General features: G+C 41.0%; 1 protein-coding gene across 3 annotated transcripts in view; it reads left to right on the forward strand.

Annotated features, from left to right (window-relative positions):
• LOC146608103 (receptor tyrosine-protein kinase erbB-4-like) overlaps positions 1-13825 on the forward strand; it is a 381455-nt gene that overhangs the window by 203375 nt on the left and 164255 nt on the right. The window lies entirely within an intron of this gene.

Genomic DNA, 13825 nt, shown 5'->3' on the forward strand with positions numbered 1-13825 from the left:
GTAGCCAAAACTGCAAGAGATTTTTGATGGTTCTCCTTAAGTTTTCATTGGTTACATAACATGATTAAGGAGATTTCCGGCACAATTTCGGCTCCTTCCAAGGTGTTTGGAAGAAGCTAAAGTGAGCTAAAGTCGACTCTGCTCACTGTTGCTTGTATCTCCTTCTAAGCTTATTGGTGCAGCCCTCCACAACAGTCCCAGTTTCTCATATGGCCTCATGGTTAAGATTAACTGCCAAACCCTTGTTTAAATGACTCTTCAGGTCGCTGTGTTTTATCTTTATTGACATCATGTACAGCCTCTCAACATTTTTGGTAAACTGGTTTGTACAGCATTTCTTCTTTTGACATGTTGACAGTGAAAATAGTACAAAGAAGCTGAATAAAGACGTTCAGTGATGCAAAGGTTTTGTGTTACATGTGTTTTGTGGTTCCCAGTGTGTATATCCAGATTTTTTATGAAGATTTTCTCAAGGCTGACATTTTCAGATTTCATATTGTGAAACATCCTGACAACTCTTTGATAGATTGCCATGCAATTTGGTGCAGCCATTTATTGCACTCTTAATAACTCTGGTAGCCCTCTGACATTTCATCTAATATGATACTCTTGACAACTTTTCAGTTTGTCCAATATTCCAATTTATGATCAAACAAATTAAAAATAAATCTCATGACAGTCCCATCAAGTTCATCAATAACTGGTAAACACTGACGCGGAACACTTGATTGATTGGAGCTTACAGATTTCACCATCGCAAAACCGCGTACTGTATCATAAGAGCAAAGCAACAAAAATAATCTGCTCCAAGCTTGTAACACCACACAATTAGATGAAGCAGACACCAGCCCTGAAGTATCAAGTCAAACTTGGTTATTTTTACCTACACTGTTGTAGATCGTCTTAAAATATGCATGCAGATGGTGAGCAGTTCTCACCGGTACTTGTCAGCTTCGTTCCTCACAAGTAATCGTCAGGTTGGATGCAGGTTTAATTTATGCCTTGCTGTTCTGCTCAATAACCTCCTTTGCTTCTGGATCCTCAGTGATGGCTTGGACCTATTTTGTGCTATATTCTGAAAGCCGTGCCTCTTTGTGTCACACCATAATTAAAAGCCTTATGGAAGAGATATTATTCTGATTCTGCACAGTTTTATTCTGTGTCAAAGTATTTCTTTGCTAACTTTTCATGCTTCTGATCCATCTGGGATCACTATAAATGTGCGTAGCAGAGTCATTATATGTCAAGGAAAGAAAGGATACCAGTGTCTTCCCTTTTACTTACAAGATTTTGGCAGGAACTGGTGAAGAAAGGGACTGTCGAACTTCCACTCCTTAGTTGTAGAAGGCAGAAGTACTGTCACATTATCCTGCTTGAATCCATGTGTAGTACAGAAGGTTTATTCACTATTGCTGAAGCTAGCTGAAAAGGTTGGCACACCTTTCCTATCTGTTTGCTAAATATGAAGTTACCACAGTAACCGGCGAACTTATTTCAGCATGAAGACTGAAAACAGAAGGAAACAGCTTGCCTGGCGGTGTCCAAAGGCTCCGTCCAAGATTGTTTCTTTCCCAAAATATCTAAAGAGAGGAAAAGAAGCAGAAGCACACTTCGATACCCTTGCAGACACGATTTCAGTGGAAGCAATAGCTAGAAGTCACATTTATAATTTGTGTAAGGCAGCGTGGGGCTGGTATCAGGTGGATAAAGAGAGGGTCTAGTCTTCTGCTCGACAAAATTCTTCAACTCCAGTGAGGCATGATGTAAGCGAACACAAATCGTGAACAGAGAATTCACAAGTTTGTAGGCTGGTAGTGTAACATTACACAAAACATAGTGCAATATGCCAGAATGAAGAGACGCACCAGCGTGTCTGCTGGCCTGACTGCACACAGACACAGTCAAAGCTGAATAAAGGGGAGTTTAAGTTTGCTAAAGGCTTCAGTCGGAGATACATCATCATCATCATGTTGACAGCATGTTAGTAAAACTGACAGACTTTACTCTGACCTACAGTAGTAGTCACAAAAACACACACACGTGTACACGCTTTGTATTACTGCAAAAATAGGGCATCCGTCTCTGATTACGGCGCTTTGATTCTGGAGTAATGAAGTAATTTAGCCCTGATACGTGTCGTTCGCCGCAAAGTCCCGATGATGCCGCTGAAACCGATTTCCACGGAGACAAAATGGTGGATAAATATTCACTCTCACCAGTTCACGCGCACGCCTGCGCACATAAACAGACAAGAGAGATCAAATCTGACATGGCTGTAATCAGTTCCCCCAGCTGCCTGGTTCTGGCCTCAACGTGATTTTAGTTTGCAGATTCTTCTGTGTGCTTTTTATTAGAAGAAAACGAGTTAATGTCTTTCTCAGTGCGGTGAAAATAAACGTGTTAGTGCAATTCTGTGCACAGGTACTCTATGTGAAAGAGAAGTACTGAATTTGTGAGCTTCTCTATAGGACACTGAACGCCCTACCAACAGGAGAGGGGAAAAGGCAGTTAGTCATGTACTGAGCTGAAATGCTCAATTTTGCTAGGTCAGTTTTAACACCCTGAGCTGCTGGTTTTATTCAAAAGCTAGGAATAAATCTTGTTTCTCTCTCCAGAGGAGGGGGCACATCATTTCTACCACTTTGTTTTACCTTTATTGGATTACAATGATCTACTCTCGATGAGTACACCAAATCAATACCTAAAGATTTTTGATTTACCGTAGTTAGTTCTGTTGCCTGCTGTGAAAATCGTGGGCACCACTGTTTGCTGTATGCTGTTGCTTGGTGGTCATCTATGACTTTTCAATTAATCTAAGTAATCTAAGTGTTGCGATAGCTAGTGCTGTGCGATACTGCAAATTTTGGTGTCGATCTGATACAAAGTAAACAGAGAGCCAGTATTGCCAATACCAATACTGATACTGTTAACCTATAAAGGCAGCTTATGTAGGATAGGGCTGTGTGTCATGATTTATGACATCAGTCATCATAAATCTGCAAATTTCCTTTGCCAGTCGAACCAAAATGCATCACTTCAAACCACGTGAAGTCCGCTTATTGGCCAGATGTATCTCGATCAGGAAGTAAATACAGGAAGAAGGCTGTGTGAGAAAACGGAGTTTACGTTCATTTCACAACTTGTTGCAAGGCCGTACGGACCATTGCACATCTATAGTACCTCACTGTACTATAGAGTCAATAACAGAGCCATGATTCTTATGTCCCTTCAGTGTTAAATGGACTCTTTATCAATGGGTGTTTTGCAACGGTACATTTCTTTGACAAGTAAAATTCTTGCTTTGCGAGAGTACCTAATTAGCTTAGAGTATTCTTCCAACAAGAAGACAATGTTTTAAATCATTAAAAGGATGAGTTCTTTCAGATTTTGTTAAGCAGCTTTGTAAGTATTATCTTAGCAAAACCAATAAAGGCGAATAAGTTTGCAAATTAAAAGCTGTATTTATTCTTATTTCAATAAGCCTTTTTTTGATCCCATGCTACATCACAGTACTTTAAGAGTGTTCTGTGTGAGAGGAAGTGTGATTTATGTCCTCACTGGCCTCTCATAACACAATCATTAACTGTAACTGCCATCCTGTTTCCATACATTCACCTCCCTGCACACTGGGAATTCATGCATTTTGTCTTCTTTTTCCATTGACATATAAATTGATTATCCGGGCAAGTCTTGCATTGTCTACCTATGGCTGGATCCTACCTCTGCATCCAGCCCAATCATCAATCACTTGGAGAGGGCCATTAAGCAGCTTTTCTTCACCAGAAGAGTGAGCCGACATTGGGCCTTGTATAGGACACCCAGCTCTTCCTTCTTTCTCTTCTCCTGGACTCTTCAGACCCCCCCCCCCCCCCCTCCCCCATGTAGCATATTTGCCTCTTCTCCAGATGGGGAGGGGAGGTCTTGCCGGCTCTCAAAAACAGTGTCCTAATATGAGATGACCATGAATAATGAGGGGCTTAAATATGAGATAGGGCAGCTAGGTGGTATAGCAGATAAAATGCTTCTTGCTATATCTCTCCATAGCCACTGTCAAGCGAGCTGAAGGTAGCCTGTGGCTGACGTGCACTAGCTTTGTCACATAACTGCATTATGTAGGGTCCCCAAAGGCTACAGCATAATGCGATCTGCTGTGTGACTGTTGCTGGGTTTCTACAACAACCTCATCTCATGAGTTATGTATTAGTGTTTTCGCTGCAGCTTAAGGATCAGATACTGTACTGCACTGTCACTGTTTTAGTCTTGCCTGCTAATGTGCCACAAACCTTCCCCTTTGGTAATTTTAATTTCAGAGTCAGGGTCTTTACTGTAAATGCGTCTTGACAACACAGACGCCTCATGGACGCCGCTCATGATGCAGGCCTATATGAGATTGTCGGGCTGTCTGAGACAATAAATATCAGTGCCGAAAGCCAGTAGCACAGCAGCTGCTGGAGGCACACCTCTGGATATCAACACACATAACCCCCAGCCATGCGCACACACACACAAAACAAAGTGTCGTCACAAAGTCATTTTCAATGTCTGATGTTGAAACTGAAACATGTCCATCTCTGAGCTGCCTGACTTCTCTCGTCTTTCAGTTCTGGTGGTTCTACATGGACAACTGTACAACACATTTGCTTAAAGAGTTCATTGCATTTATACGTTGTTGTTTTTTTTATTAGGTTCCAGGAAATTGCAGTTACACAGATCCAGCTTCTTAGTCTCTTCTCAAAAAATCTTCTACTTTCTTTCCACATGAAGCAAATCCTGAATAAAACACTGAAAGATGTGTGAACATTTTTTTCATTAACCTTTTTCTGAGTTTAGCTGGGTCCCATCTTAACATAGATTTTTTTTTCCTAGCATTTGATCTTAATTAATATATAACTTGATTCAGGACAGTGCGTGAGAGTAGATACTTTTCCAGCAAAAGCCCTGTCCAATTAAAGTACTTTGATTGAGCCGGGCAAGAAATTGACCTTCCTTTTCCCTAATGTGCTGGCGGAGAAGTTAAAATACCTTTAAGAGGAGTACATTTCAAGCCAGTCTGCATCGTCATGAAAAGTGTTGTGTGGGTGTAAAGCTTTAAGGGACTTAAACATGAAGCTGAGAGGAGTTCTAAGAACTGCCACTCGAGGCTTGCTCCAAAAGGAGGTCGATTCCATTAGACTACCATGTTAAAATGGTCACCTTTGCTTTACACATAAACATGTTTACAGCTAAATACAAAAACTGTTTGGTTCTCTTAGCCCAGTTTGTAATGTTGGTGTTTACTAGAGATGGCACGATACCACTTCTTTATGTCCGATACCGATACCGATATCATAAATTTGGATATTGGCCGATACCGATATGAATCCGATATAGTGTTTTTTAATCAATAAAACTGTTTTTTAATATCTTGCTGCATTTTGTATAAGTTCATACTCAAGTTTAAATAAACAACACCACTAAAGCTATTCTGTTATACCTGTATGTAAAAAATACACTGTACCCAAAATATTTCATAGTTCAGCAATACTGATCAATCTAATAAACTTAAACCTACTGCATCCTCCCTATTCTGGTATTTTAAAGAGTACTTAGCAGAAATATTAAGCAATCTAACTTGCAAACTCCCAGCAAAAAGAAGAAAAATAGGGAACCACCCCCCACCCTCCACCTCATGATGCTTAATCGACGTAATCAACTTTAATTTGATGCAGTGTGAAAAAAAATGCACAGAAATCAATTATTTTTCAAGAATAATTAAATAGATTCAACATCTTTCTTCAACAAAATTGCAGACTGCTCAGATGGTACCTTCCCAAAGGAAAAAGTACTATAGCTTACTAGGGTATATTAGACTTAACAGTTACTATATACAGTAAGATAAGATAAGATAAGATAAGCTAAAACTTTATTAATCCCTCGGGTGGGTTCCTCTGGGAAATTCGGTTTCCAAAAGCACAGCACCGACAGAAGTTACAGTTACAGAATATTATATACACACACACACACACACACACACACACACACACACACACACACACACACACACATATATAAATACAGAGACATATATAAATAAAATATACGAAGGGGATAAATAGAATAAATAGGAATAAAAATAAAAATACAAGTGAATTGCACATTTCAAGTATTGAGGTCTATTGCACTGTTGACTATTAACAAAAAGTATTGCACAAAAGGTATTGCACAGTGAGGTGAAGAGGCACTACAGCTTAGTTGTTCCCCCCTCCTTTGTCCTCCTGTTTCCCCTCCCTCTCCCCTCCAGAGAGGAGTTCAACAGTCTGATGGCGTGTGGGACAAAGGAGTTTTTAAGTCTGTTAGTTCTTGTCTTGGGGAGAAGCAACCTGTCACTGAACAGACTCTTCTGGTTGTTAATGGCCGTGTGCAGAGGATGCCCAGCATTGTTCATAATGTCCAGCAGTTTTTTTAGTGTCCTTTTCTCTGCCAGCTTCATGCCGACCACAGAGCTAGCCTTCCTGATCAGTTTCTCCAGCCTGGATGAGTCCTTCTTTGCTGTGCTGCTCCCCCAGCACACCACAGCATAGAAAAGTACTCCAGCAACCACTGACTGGTAAAACATCCTCAGGAGCTTCCTGCAGATGTTAAAAGACCTCAGCCTCCTGAGGAAGTACAGTCGGCTTTGGGCTTTTTTATACAGGTGCTCTGTGTTGCATGACCAGTCCAGTTTATTGTCCACCCACAGCCCGAGGTACTTGTACTTGTTGACCACCTCCACCTCCTCCCCCTCTATCTGAACCGGCAGTGGACCTTCTCTGGACCTCCCGAAGTCCACAACCAGTTCCTTAGTCTTTGAGGTGTTGAGTTGCAGGTGGTTTGTGTGACTCCATGCGACAAAGTTCCTCACCAGACTTCTGTACTCCTCTTCCTGATCATCCCAGATACACCCAGATACACCCCATGATACACCCACGGGCGCCTGCTTAGTGGGCTGCCCACTGCTTCACTGAGTGAATGGGTCAAATGCAGAGAAAAACAAGTAATTTCCCCATGGGGATCAATAAAGTATCCATTATTATTATTATTATTATTATTATTATTATTATTATTATTATGATGGCCGTGTCATCTGCAAACTTCTGAATGTGGCATAATTCAGAGTTGTAGCAGAAGTCAGAGGTGTACAGGGTGAAGAGAAGAGGGGACAGCACAGTTCCCTGTGGTGCTCCTGTGCTGCTGACCACAGTGTCAGACGTGATGTCCTTCAGCCTGACGTACTGTGGTCTGTCGGTGAGGTAGTCGGAGATCCAAGCCACCAGGCAGGGGTCCACCTCCATCCTGTTCAGTTTTTCCTGAAGCATACAGGGCCGGATGGTATTAAAGGCACTGGAAAAGTCAAGAAACAGGATCCTGACCGTGCCTTTTCCCCCATCCAGGTGTGAGTGGGCCCTGTGTAGGAGGTACAGGATGGCATCCTCCACTCCGACATCCGCCTTGTATGCAAACTGTAGTGGGTCCTGGGCATGTTGTACCTGTGGTCGGAGGAGGTTGAGGAAGAGCCGCACTAGAGTCTTCATAAGATGTGATGTCAGTGCCACCGGTCGGAAGTCATTCAGCTCATTGGGCCGGTTCCTTTTGGGGACCGGGACGATGCAGGATGTCTTCCATAGGGCGGGCACTCTCCCCAGTCGCAGACTGAGATTGAAGACTCGTTGTAGCGGCTCCCCAAGTTCAGCAGCACATGCCTTTAGCATCCTAGGATACACCTTGTCTGGGCCTGCTGCCTTTCTGGGGCGAAGCTTCCTCAGTTGTCTCCTGACCTGATCCACTGTGACACTGGGAGATGTTTGGGAGGAGGGGAGGGGGGGAGATGTCTTGCTGCTGAGAGAGGGATTGGAGGAGGGGGGTGTCATAGTGTCAGGAAGGGGGGGAAGCGAGGGAGGTAGGAGAGTGGGGAGAGGACTCTGTAGTAAAGGTGAGGGTGGGGGGGGTTGTGGGCTGGTCAAACCTGTTGAAGAAGTTGTTGAGTTCGTTTGCCTTCTCCACAGTCACCACCACTGTGCTTTTCTTGGTGTTGTGGCCTGTGATGGTTTTCACACCATTCCAGACCTCCCTCATATTGTTCCTCTCCAACTTCTGCTCCACCTTCCTCCTGTAGGTGTCCTTTGCTTCCCTCAGGCAGCGTTTGACCTCCTGCTGTGCTGCTTTCATCTCCTCCTTCACTTTGCTCCTGAAAGCCGTCTTCTTCATGTTGAGGACAGTAATGGACTTCTATACATTTTACATCAGATTAAAACTTTGGGTGTAAGATTCAGATAATTATTTATTAAAAGCTAGACATTTTAAATGACAATAAAACAAACAAGACAGACGGAGTCACGACAGAAAAGCCGATCAGCTGATCATTTAGCAGTTTCATGATTGAAGTAGCAGCAGAAGAGGGAGGGAGAGAGAAGAGGCAGTCGCTTCATTTAAGCTTAACGTGGGAATGCTTTACAAACATTCAGAGATGAACTTACACACTTGCTTTACTTCTCTCTGGGATAACTTCCTCTGAGTTTGGTAGGGAGGCTCCAAATACACGCAGCCGCTCTATCACGTGAGCATACTGCTGCGACGTGCTAAGGTTATGAGCCGAGTTACGCCATGTCGCAAGTTTTGTGAGGTGCTTTTTTGATATTTAATGGATCAGATTACATTTCGTATTTCTCTCCGATATCCGATCCAGTAATTTATGTCAGTATCGGACCGATACCGATATGTAATATCGGATCGGTCCATCTCTAGTGTTTACTGGATACAATACTATTGCTTTATGTGCTGTTTATTGCATTAACAGCCTGCTAAAGGTTCTGCACTCCAGGGTTGGTGAACGAAAAGTCTAGAATCTTATTAGTGCTACACTCACTCTGGGGGAAACAATGGTTGGAGACAAGGTTATTATCGTTAACGAAAACTAACGAAATAACGAAAACTAGAAGTGAAAAAACATTCTTGTTAACGGAAATAAAAATAAAAACAAAAAAACTAAAACTGTAATGAGTGTTCACAAAACTAACTAAAATTAACTGAATTTATAGCAAAAATGTGTTTAGTTTTCATTGATGTGTGCATGTCATACAATAGTCAAGGGTGAAAATGAAGTTTAGTTTCCAGATTTTTTTCTTGCTGTGTCTCAATATGCCAGCAGGTGGCAGTACGTTAGTCGAGTCGTCTGTGTTGCTGCTCCGTCCACGCGTAATCATGTCAGGAAAAGTCGGGAGAAAGCGCCAGAGTCCAATTTGGGATTACTTTGAATATGACTGTGTTTTGGATAAAGCAAGTGTCTTGTAGTGGAAAGAGACAAATTATGAGGGACATTTCTAAAGGGGAAAAAATCCCACAAACCTTAAAGTGCACTTGAAAAGTTCACACAAGAAGGCTAACCTAGCTTACCTTGAGAAGGGAGCACACTCAACCCTCATCCCCAGAAAACAGAAGCTAACCCCAGGCAAGGCAGCGTGATGCATCCCGAGACAACAGGACGGGGATATCTACATAACTGTGTGAGTCAATTGCCTTCAAAAGGTTTATCAATTCACTTGAACCAAAATTACGAACACCCAGTGCTGCAAGAGTTAATAGTCTCATTGGGGCCAAGATATACATTTTATAGTTGCCTGGTATCAATGGTTGTTCATCTGCCTTTATTTATTTATTTATTTAAAGAACCCATAGGTGGGAATGTGAGTTATCTGTCTCTGCGTGTTAGCCCTGCGACAGACAGGCGACCTGTCCAGGGTGCAGGGTATGGTAGCTGGAATAGCAACATACCCAAGGATAAGCAGAAGAGCATGACTGATATGATGAAACTGGGATTTTGTTACACTTAATTATTGCAAACACAACTAAAACTATAACTGAAACTAATCAAAACTAAACTGAAACTAAGGATTTTCAAAAAATAAAAACTAAACTAAACTAGCAAACAATTGGTAAAAACTAATTAAAACTGATATAAAATTGAAAATTTGAAGTCAAAACTAAATAAAAATAAAAACTAACGAAAATTGCAAAACTATTAAAACCCTGGTTGGAGACCATGGCAATGACCAAAATTATTAGTGCAATGAACTCGCAAACCTGTGGCCTTTGAAATGATTCCTTTGAAGATTGACCAATCCCAGTCAAGATGGCAATGAAACATCAAAATGATGAAGTTGGTCTCCTGTCAGTGTACAGTGATGCACTATGTTGGACTGGTGCAGACCAGCTGTGTTCATGGTCACTGTTCAGTTATATTAGGGCTTATATTTAAGATCATAATCATGGTTTACTGAATTTTACCTTGTGTACCTGCATCATATTGTCTAGGGATTGAACCTCAACCAAAAACACTTATTATATGAATTATTTCTAATTCTTTTCCCCCATGATGTACTGCTACACTGAATCTTGCGGTTCCTCCACCTGCCAAATCACACTTTAATCCCTTGTAATGTGATGGTCTCTATCCAGTTTTTGATAGACACTCTTTTGTAACCATGCTAACCAAGCTAGCTAACACTAACTAATAACTCAGCACTCCACTCTCTTGTAACTTCGAAACCAAGAAAAATCATGTTTTTTATTAGGCCGTAGTACCAGGTACCTTTATAGTACCTATTCAGCCAAGTTCCAAGCTAACTGACTCAAGCTGAAAATGACTGGCTGCATCCCACTGATTGGCCAGGGAGGTGTAGTATTGCCTTGACGTCCTCCATCGTTGTGTCACATTCAAATGACATCACAGGACCTTTGGGCCGCCTTGCTCTAACAACTCCATTGCAATGGCGAAAGACTGAAACCTGAAGCCGAGTAGGTGCTTGTGGAAAAGAGGCATATGTGTTCACCCTGCCGACCTTAACAAAGTACCTGAGGGTACTATTAGCAAAACTTGAGATCTGTCTTGCAAGTCCTTTTGAAAGCTTTCCCGAACTCTACACAGATACCTGTGCTGAATAACTCATTTTCACAGTGACATTTCATGCAGCTGGATTTTTCATTTATTCCAAAGTCAATGGCTCTCCTCTCAAAGGCCTTGGTTTTTTTGTTTTTTTTTTTCACAGGATTCCTCAAAATCTTGAATGTCACACCCGAGTGCTCTCAGCATACTTAGCAGCCAAACAGTCACATGAGGTGAAGGAGTGCATACTTCTCTTACAGAGCTCATTGAAGCGAATTGGTAAACAGGTCCCTGCCCGCCCATTGACTTTGCCGCCGTGTGGAGGAGTCAGATTGTGGTGGCGCTCCAGTCGGTTCAAACTGTAGAGAGTCGGCAGTCTTGCTGCTGACATGCGCCGCTGCACTCTCCTTGACTCACTGGGAGAGTGCTCTATATGTATGGAAATGAGCCATAATCACCATAATATGTGTCCCATCTCTTGTATTTTATAATGGTGTTATTATACTTTTTCCCTGCATGATGCCTTTTCTCCCCCCAGCGTTCCCCTTCTCCTTCTCCACTTTAGTGTACCTTCCCTTCTAAATCTCCCCCAGTGTCTTCTTCAGCCTTCCTCCTTCCTTCAAAGAGTCCTTCCTTCTTCTATCCCTCCTTATACCTCATTTACACGCTCACTCATCCAGATGACAGGAACAGGTGCACTATTAATTATGCTTTTAAACATGCTCTGCTTCCTTTCCCTTTATCATTACGCGCTTCCAAATGCTTCACCAGTCTGCACCCCCTAGACTAAACTTCTAAACTATTGTTCTTCCTAGGTTGTTGCACGTCTTCATTTTGGCTTCCTATGTCCTCTTCTTCTCTTGGTGCCAACGTTTTCATTACCACTCTCTAATATTTGCATATGTAAGGAGGGTGAGAGCAGCTCGTGCTGCTTTCAGGCCTGTTGGGTGAGGATTGTGACTTAATTGTTTCATTATCTCAAGATATCAGACTGTTTTCACATGATCATGTCTGACTATCTCATTATCTCAACACAGCAAATTGTGATTTTTGCCGTGCTCGTGTTTGTTATCCTGAGATAACAATTGAATTACATTATTATCTCAAGGTATCAGACATTGTTTTCTCATGAGCGTGACAAATATCTCATTATTTTGAGATAACAAATCTGTGGTTTTTCAGAGATCCAACTGCTTCACCCCGCTGATTTTGTCTAAGAGTCTATCCAAATCGGCTTAGCCTGATGAAAGGGACACTGTCAGAAGAAAAGACTGGAGAAAAGACTTATGTATGCATGTATGTATATATATGTATATAGTGTACTATTCTTAGTTAGCGTATTGTCTGTCTTGTCTTAATGTTGGTTTAAAATGGAGCACTGTAACAAAAAATAATTTCCCCCAGGGATCAATAAAGTATTCTGATTCTGATTCTGATTCTGAGTAGATTACATTAAAAAATAAATAAATAAATAGACCCGCAGTGAGACTAACGCTCCTCAGATAGAACTGTCAGTAACATCTACCAATGGATAAACAGTCTTGGATCAAAGCAAACCTTAACATAATGAGTTATTAAGGCAGGATCAGATGAGATCAATATTAGGTTTAAGGTCCAACGAAACCACATGAATAGCTTCATTGTCTCCTTGCTGTGAATAAATGGAGACAGTTCTTTTAATATTACTTCCTCACTGGGTCCTTTGAAAATGGACTCAAAGCTCTTCCAGAGGTATTCTAGTGGGTTCAAATTATCAACAGAAAGGGGCAGAAATAGCAACACATGTTCTTTTGTCAGGATTAAGAAGCTGTGTGCGCAGTTCTAATTTTCTCAATTTAACCAAGAGGTTTTTGGAGCATTCCCAACCAATTCACCCCGAAGCCAGAGCGTGCACTGTTCAAGGAGACTACTTCTCAGACTCTACAGGCCTCATTTAGCATGTTAAATGTTAAACTTTATTCACAATTAGAAAAAGACTGAATAATAAATATGACTTTTTATGGAAGGGTTGCCAGGAGAAAGCTTCTTCTCTCTACAAAGAACATGGCAGCACAGCTTAGGTTTGCAAAGTTGGATCTTAACAAACCACAAGACTTCTGGAGCAATGTTCTTTGGACAGATGAGACCAAAGTGGAGATGTTTCATATCAGCACAAACAACTCATATAAACTGCCAGCACAGTTGTGGAGGGGTGGGCCACAAAATGACTGAAAAAGAAAAGAATCAAGGTGTTACAGTGAGCCAGTCAAAGCCCAGACTTCAGCCTGACTAAAATACTGTGTTGGGATCTAGATAAGATAAGATAAGATAACTTTATTAATCCCTCAGGTGGGTTCCTCTGGGAAATTCAGTTTCCAAAAGCACAGCACCGACAGAAGTTACAGAGTTAAGATCTTAAGAGATCTTTGAATAAACAAATGGCTGCAAACTTTATTGAACTAAAGCAACACTGTACAGAAGAGTGGACCAACACTATAAACACCAGTATTAGCTGAAATGCCCATGGTAATACATACACTGTAAAACCCAATAAGTTAATTTTACTCAAGACTTTTGGTGAAACTGATTACATAAAATATTTTAAGTAACTAAAACTTTAAAATAAAAGTTAAATAAACACACTTTATTTATTAGCTTTAGATAAATATTTTTAAGTACCATTGATAAATGTTTTTATGTTATATCCACATTTTTGGTTTAGTACTCTCTACTTGATATTTTGAGTTTCAAGTACAAATCTAGCTCAAGTAACTTTAAGGAATTAATTTTTAGTTTCAAAATGTTAACCATTTTAAGCTAATACAACTTAAAAATTTAAAATACAAATGCTTGTAATATCCAAATCTGTGTTTTGAATTTGATATAAAAAAAATGAATAAATAAATAAAGTGCCCAAAAATAATTACACTTGTAAAAACATAAGACAGA

Source organism: Diplotaxodon limnothrissa, linkage group LG23 (assembly GCF_057381915.1).
Source record: "Diplotaxodon limnothrissa isolate DT_005_m linkage group LG23, D_limnothrissa_male_GT1.1, whole genome shotgun sequence".
NCBI classification, from domain to species: domain Eukaryota; kingdom Metazoa; phylum Chordata; class Actinopteri; order Cichliformes; family Cichlidae; genus Diplotaxodon; species Diplotaxodon limnothrissa.